The following is a 7,031-nucleotide window of genomic DNA, read 5'->3' on the forward strand; positions in this document are numbered from 1 at the left end:
ATGAGATAGAAAGAGACAGGGATAGAGAGTGGCAATAGAGAGAGGGATAAAGAGACAGAGAGAAATAGGGATTGAGAGCGAGAGGGATAGAGTAAAATAAAGAGAGAGGACTAGAGAGAGATAGATAGGGATACAGAGAAAGAGGGATAGAGTAAAATAGAGAGGGGAATAGAGAGATATAGAAATAGATAAGGGTACAGAGAGAGGGAGTTAGAGAGAAATAGAGTGGGGGACAGAGCGAAACGGATAGAAATAGAGATAAAGAGGGGAAATAGATAGAAAAAGGTATAGAAAGAGAGATATAGAGAAAGACAGGGAAAGAGAGAGAGAGAGATAGAAAGTTTTATTTAATATTGAAAAAACATTCCAAAACACTTCACTGAAATCACAGACATGCATTTTTGATTCTCAAAATGGAGGATAACACATTATTGCTCCTTTAACCTCCACCTTTGCAACAATGTCACTTGATGCAGACGTTGGAGCACAGACAATGTTTTCCTTTCCATCACTGTTCCCTAGGCTGCAGTCATCAGACAGTCAAACATACCCATTGCTTTAGTGACCTGACGGAGCTGAAATGATGTAGATTCATTATCATCTCTCCAATCCTGTTTTGGGTACTCTGAAATGGGTTTTAAGCATTGAGAGATTTGGCTAACTCCCTCAATCTTTACTTTAGATAAAACCAATTATCCTCAGCTTTTTACTGGTATTGGATCCGGTCAATTGCCCCAGGCAGCCCTTTGTTTTTGTTAATTACTTGGGTGGATATATTGAAATGAATGTTGCACTCTGTTGGATGTTTTCCAATATACCCCTGTTCACCTCCACTGATTTACTTTAAGAGGAAAAATGTACTAATAACTTATATCCCCCTGAGGATATCAGGATTTGCCTCATTTAGATTTGACATGCTGTTATCTGCAGACCATTTGCACACATCAGTCTGGAAGAGAAACTCAATAAGTTTATATGGTTTGTTTCAGAGAATGAATCATGTTAGCCTGTTCCATTCACTATAATCCACAATGGCTTTTCTGCCTACACCTATTTAACTGGCATAGTTAAATAATGTTTCATTTAGAGCCACAAACAGAAAGGAAGAATTGCCCCTTTCATGACCCATGATGTCCTAAAATGACCTACAGTGCGTGAAATATTTACAGTCGGAATCCAGTATCATAAGATGAATTTAGGGCAGAACAGCGGCTCAGTGGTTAGTACTGCTGCCTCACAGTGCCAGGGTCCCAGGTTCGATCCCAGACTTGGGTGACTGTCTGTGTAGAGTTTGTAAATTCTCCCCGTATCTGTGCGGGTTTCCTCTGGGTGCTCCGGTTTCCTCCCACAGTTCAAGGATGTGCAGGTCAGGTGGATTGGCCATGCTAAATTGCCTGTAGTGTTAGGTGCATTAGTCAGAGGGAAATGGGTCTGGGTGGGTTACTCTTCAGAGGGTCGGTGTGGGCTTGTTGGGCCTAAGGGCCTGTTTCCACACTGTAGGGAATCTAATCTAATCTAAATTGAGGAGCAGGCTCAAGGGGCTGAATGGCCTACTCTTGTTCAGCTTTCTTCTGGTCTGAAGGTAGAGGGCAGCAGAGAAAGGTTTGGATGAGGAATGTCACAGAATGTTTACAGATGAGCCACAGGAGATGTATGAGGAAGTGAAAGACAGATAAGTGTGACATAATCAGACAGCAGATTTCCTGGCAGAGGTAGCGACTATCAGTAGGAAGCACGGCAACTAACTTGCACCCAGGAGTCTCACATAAACAGCAATGGTGACTTTGACCAGATCACTTGCTTTTGTGATGTTTGCTGAGGGATAACGTTTGGACAGGCATGCAGGGAGAACACCATGTTTCCTCTTCAAACTAATGCCACATGACCTTTTACAAACACCTGGGAGGGCAGACCTTGATTTAACATCCAAACTGAAAGACAACACCTCCAACAGTGCAGCACTACACTGGTGCATCAGTCCAGGCTTCAGTGCTAGAGACTCTGGAGGGAGGCTTAAACCCACTGCCTTTCACAATGAGGCAACAGTGCTACCCTACAAGCCACAGCAACAAGTATTTTTGTTTCACAGTTCATAGCAACCCTTCAGGAGTTAACACTATGGGGTGAGTTCTGCTCTTCTATCCCCTCAGTTCCATGTTGGATGATCACCAGATTTTTGGCTGCAGGGACTCCCCGGAAAGAGGGAAACAGCAGGTCATTAAAAGCACAACATGGCACTGTCATTTGCTCCATGGATGACGAAATAATGGCTTTTCCTGATAGCATTCTATTTTGGACAACAAAAGAAAGTTCCTCTAAATTTGATCACATCATTGTGCTGGCCAGACCAGAATGTAGGCCAAAAAGCAAACAATAGATCAGGTCTGTTTCATGAAGGGAGGGATTAAAATTCTCTGTCAAATGTAATTCCACCTATGGAGTACATTAGTTAAAGAATCAGTACTTGGAAAAAGAATCTCCTGCATCCATGTCAATCTATTGGCAGGGACTAAATTCACCCCCCAGTGCATTCAGTTTTCTCTCTAAATTCTGCAGTTTATTTAATGGGGGTTCAGTATGTTGTACTTAAGTGAGAACAAAATAGAGCTACAACGGGTGCCAGGGTAGTATTCTTACCTCTGGGCTAGAAGGCCCAACTTCAAGTCCTCCTTCCCTGGTTGTGTGTCATAAGTGGTTGATTCAAATATTAAGTAGAATGGGGCTACAGCTTACTACATCTGTTAACTCTGTCATGTTTCATCTAAGAATAATTTTTTTTTCAAGAGGGTCAACTAACAATGGCAATTGGGAAAGGCTGTGTGTCAGTAATCTGGGGAGACTAGTCCATGTGATTGGTGGATTGACACTGGGAATGTTCACAGTTTCAATGCACATGTTGGCTCACTGACTAGGAATGCTGCTTGTGGGTTTTCATTGCCTGCTACTCGGGTCAGAATCAGGTTATCAGAGCTGTCAAACTGGGAAGACATTTAGGATCATTAACAGGGAGGAGAGGCTCAACTAAACCGGTTGTGTTGCAACTTTTTAAAAGACTCTTTCCATGCTCCCTTTAATCAAATGAAGGCTCGAGAGAAGGAACTGCTTTTCCTAATGCAGCAGAAACTGAGCTGTGAATAAATGGTGTCGACCTTACATTATGTAGTGAAGCCTGTCTTTTTTTAAGCCATTTCCAAAGATTTGTGCAAAATTTCTTTAGATGCGAAACCCAAGTGCTGCAGCATTACAACTCTATGACTGAACAAACAGATAAAGCAGTAAATGATTCAGACACCACTAAAACTAGCAGGAAACCTGGCATCCATTAGATCATTCAAAGTGAGCAGTCTCTCAGCCTGACTGCACACTACTCAACAAGGTACTGAGTAATGCCTGCAAATGTGTTCCCCTTGTGCTGCTGTCGCTCATAGATTGCTTGTTTCAAGTGATTACAAATTCAAAACTGCACAGCCTCCATATTCTGAACATGATCAATTGTGCTTCCTGGAATTAAACAGTCCCGGGGTTGGACAGGTAATAGGATTGAAAAGTGTGGTGCAGGAAAAGCATAGCAGGTCAGGGAGCACCCAAGAAGCAAGAGAATTGATGTTTTGGACATAAGCCCTTTGTCAGGAATGTACATTTTGTTGCTCTCCTGCTCCTCAGATCCTGCCTGAACTGCTGTACTTTTCCAGCACCACACTTTCCAACTCTGGTCTTCAGCATCTACAGGCCTCACTTTCTCCTGGTTATAGGATTGTCTGTCTGCCACATGGAGATGGAGAGCCAATTAAAGTGGTTAACATACCAAAATGCGTTTTGGGAATCACTCAAACCCTGCTGCCTTTATGTGGAGGCTGGTGAGGGGTGAGGGAAGCTGTCATAGCTGGAGGGTTCATGCCCTGGTGATGGGGCATAAATGGATGATAAATAGCCATTGTGGCTCATGTCCCATGTTGTGGTGAGGCTTCCCTTGCATCCTTACAATTTTTTCGGATTTCAGAGGCTGCAATGCAGCCCTGTTCTGGAAGACAGTGGGGTTTGGATGATCTCTCCACATTGCCTAGGCTTCAGAGTAACTGGCACCATCAGTATCAGGAACCTGACCACAGTCCTTTACAGAAGACTATTGCCCAGAGGATCGTGCTGCGAGGCTGGCTGCTGACAAGTGCAGTCACAAGATCCACACGATCATCTCAACTTCAGGCTCCTGAAACCCAAGGAAACTTGATTCCGTTTGCTGGATCAGATTTGAACTGCTGATTGAATAAACAACTCTTCAGATCTGTAATGATCTTTAATGGCTTATTATTGCTCGATGATCAGTCCCATCAATCCCAAACTACTGCTATAAATGTAAAAACTGGCAGCAAGGAGGATGCTTGCTAAGGACTCCTAGAATGGAGGGAGGGACGGATAGAGAGAAAAAGAAATGTCAGAGGGAAAAAGAGAAATAGGGAGGCTGCAAGGGATAGGGTTGAAGTCAGTGCAAGACAGCGCAAATGGAAACAGATACATAAGGACAAAGGAGACACATTATACAGAAGCAAAAACTTCTCCAAAATCCAGAGTCCACATTGGCAATTAGTTGTCAGATAGTCACTTGACTGATGATGGGTCTATAGGTTCTGCAATTTATTTAATGGGGTTCAGTTACAATTAGCTTTATTAAGTGAGAATAAAATAGAGCTACAAAGAGTGCAGTGGTAGTGTCCCTACCTCTGGGCTAGAAGGTCCAAGTTCAAGTCCCACCTGTTCTAGTTGTGTGTCATAATAGGTTGATTCAAATGTTAACCAGAATGATGCCTACGGCCATACTAGTTTGAAAACGCCCGATTTTGTCTGATCTCGGAAGCTTAGCAGACTCAGGCCTGGTTAGTGCTAGGATGGGATTCTGCCTGGGAATACCAGGTGCAGTAGGCTTAGGGGGGCATGATGGCTCAGTCATTAGCACTGCTGCCTCACAGCACCAGGGACCCGGGTTCGATTCCAGTCTCGGGCGACTGTCTATGTGGAGTTTGCATATTCTCCCTGTGTCTGCGTGTTAGGTACGGTGTAGTTAGGGGTAAATATGGTGAATGGGTCTGGGTGGGTTACTCTTCAGAGTCAGTGTGGACTAGTTGGGCCGAAGGGCCTGTTTCCACATTGTCAGGAATCTTAAAAAAAATTAACGAGAATGGAGCTACAGCTCAATACATCCATGAACTCTGTCATGTTTCATCTATGAATAATAAATATATCTTTAGAGAAGGTCAACTCGTTGAGCTTGAGGTTTCTTTCGGCTCATCTTGACTCTTCATTATCCGTTTTGTTTCAAAGCCACTTATACTGTGGTGGAACAGGGCTCACCGTTGTGGGTTGTAGCAGCCTGATGGCTGCTAAAACACAGATTAGATTGTTAACTTTGCCAAACAGCAAGGGACGCTGGGTACATTGGCTAAGTGAAACTCTGAAGTCACAAAACCTGCACACCAGACATAAGCCCTTCATTAGGAACGTTGTCAGGGGAGGGAGAGGACCCAAGGGGGCTAAGAGATAAATAGGAGGGGGGTGGGGGTGGGGTGAAGGTAGTCAGGAAGAGGGTAGGTGGATGCAAGTGGTGGGGGGGGGGGGAGATGGTGATAGGTCAGAGCCGAGTTTGGAGCGGTGGGCAGGCAGATGCACAGGTAGGACAGTTCAAGAGGGTGGTGCCGAGTTGGAGGATTGGAACTGGGATAAGATGGGGGCAAGGGAGATGAGGAAACTGATGAAATCCACATTGATCCTGTGTGGTTGGCCCCCTGTCCAGTACCCCTCCACTGACATTCTCATTCGATTGACTTAACTGGTCCTCACCTCAACAACGTCTCCTTCGAATCCTTCTACTTCCTTCAGGCCAAAGGGGTAGCCCTGGGCATCTTTATGGGCCCCAGCTATGCCTGCCTCTTTGTCAGGTACACGGAACAGTCTATCTTCTGCAATTACACCAGCACCATTCCCCACCTTTTCCTCTACTACATTGCTGTGCTCCCATGAGAAGGTTGAACAGTTCATCAACTTCACAGATACCTTCTACCATGACCTCAAGCTCACCTGGAACATCTTAGAAACCTCCCTCCCCATCCTGGATCTCTGAATCTCCGAATCTCCATTTGCGGCATCCGACTCCACACGGACATCCACTACAAAGCCACCGACTCCGACAGCTACCTGGACTACACCCCCTCGGTAGAAAGCTGAAAAATGTGTTGCTGGAAAAGCGCAGCAGGTCAGGCAGCATCCAAGGAGCAGGAGAATCGACATTTTGGGCCTGAAGAAGGGCTTATGCCCGAAACGTCGATTCTCCTGCTCCTTGGATGCTGCCTGACCTGCTGCGCTTTTCCAGCAACACATTTTTCAGCTCTGATCTCCAGCATCTGCAGTCCTCACTTTCCCCTCGGTAGAAAGGTTACTCTTATCGCCAATTCCTCCACCTCCTCTGTATCTGCTCCCAGGAGGAACAATTCAACTCCAGTACATCCCAGATGACTTCCTCCTTCAAGGACCACTTCCTCTCCCATGTGGTCAATGATGCCCTCCAGTGCATCTCTTCTAATTCCCGCACCTCTGCCTTTGAACCCCATCTCTCCAAGTGCATCAAGAACAGAACCCACTCCATCCTCACATTTCACCCCTCCACTCTCCAGATACAACGCATCATTCTCCAACATTTCCGCCACCTACAATCAGACCCTACCATCAGAAATATATTTCCCTCCCCACTCCTATCAGCATTCTGTAGAGACCAATCCCCTCGTGACTCCCTCATTAGGTCCACGCCCATCCCCCCCACCTAACCAATCCACCCTCCATTCCTGGCACCTTCCCTGGCCACTTCAAGCGATGTAAAACCTGCGCCCACACCTCACCCCTCACCCCCATTCAAAGCCCTAAAGGATCCTTCCACATCCAGCAGAGATTTTCCTGCACCTCCAAACACCTCATCTACTATGTCCACCGATCTCAATGTGGTCTCCCCTACACTGGGGAGACAGGACCTCAACTTGCGGAACATT

General features: G+C 45.5%; 1 pseudogene; it reads left to right on the top strand.

Moving 5' to 3' along the window:
• The first annotated feature begins 4,801 nt into the window (after positions 1 to 4,801).
• Positions 4,802 to 4,920, top strand: LOC140482527 (5S ribosomal RNA; annotated as a pseudogene).
• Positions 4,921 to 7,031: the final 2,111 nt, after the last annotated feature.

The sequence above is a fragment of the Chiloscyllium punctatum genome, chromosome 10 (genome assembly GCF_047496795.1).
Source record: "Chiloscyllium punctatum isolate Juve2018m chromosome 10, sChiPun1.3, whole genome shotgun sequence".
In the NCBI taxonomy this organism is placed as follows: Eukaryota; Metazoa; Chordata; class Chondrichthyes; order Orectolobiformes; family Hemiscylliidae; genus Chiloscyllium; species Chiloscyllium punctatum.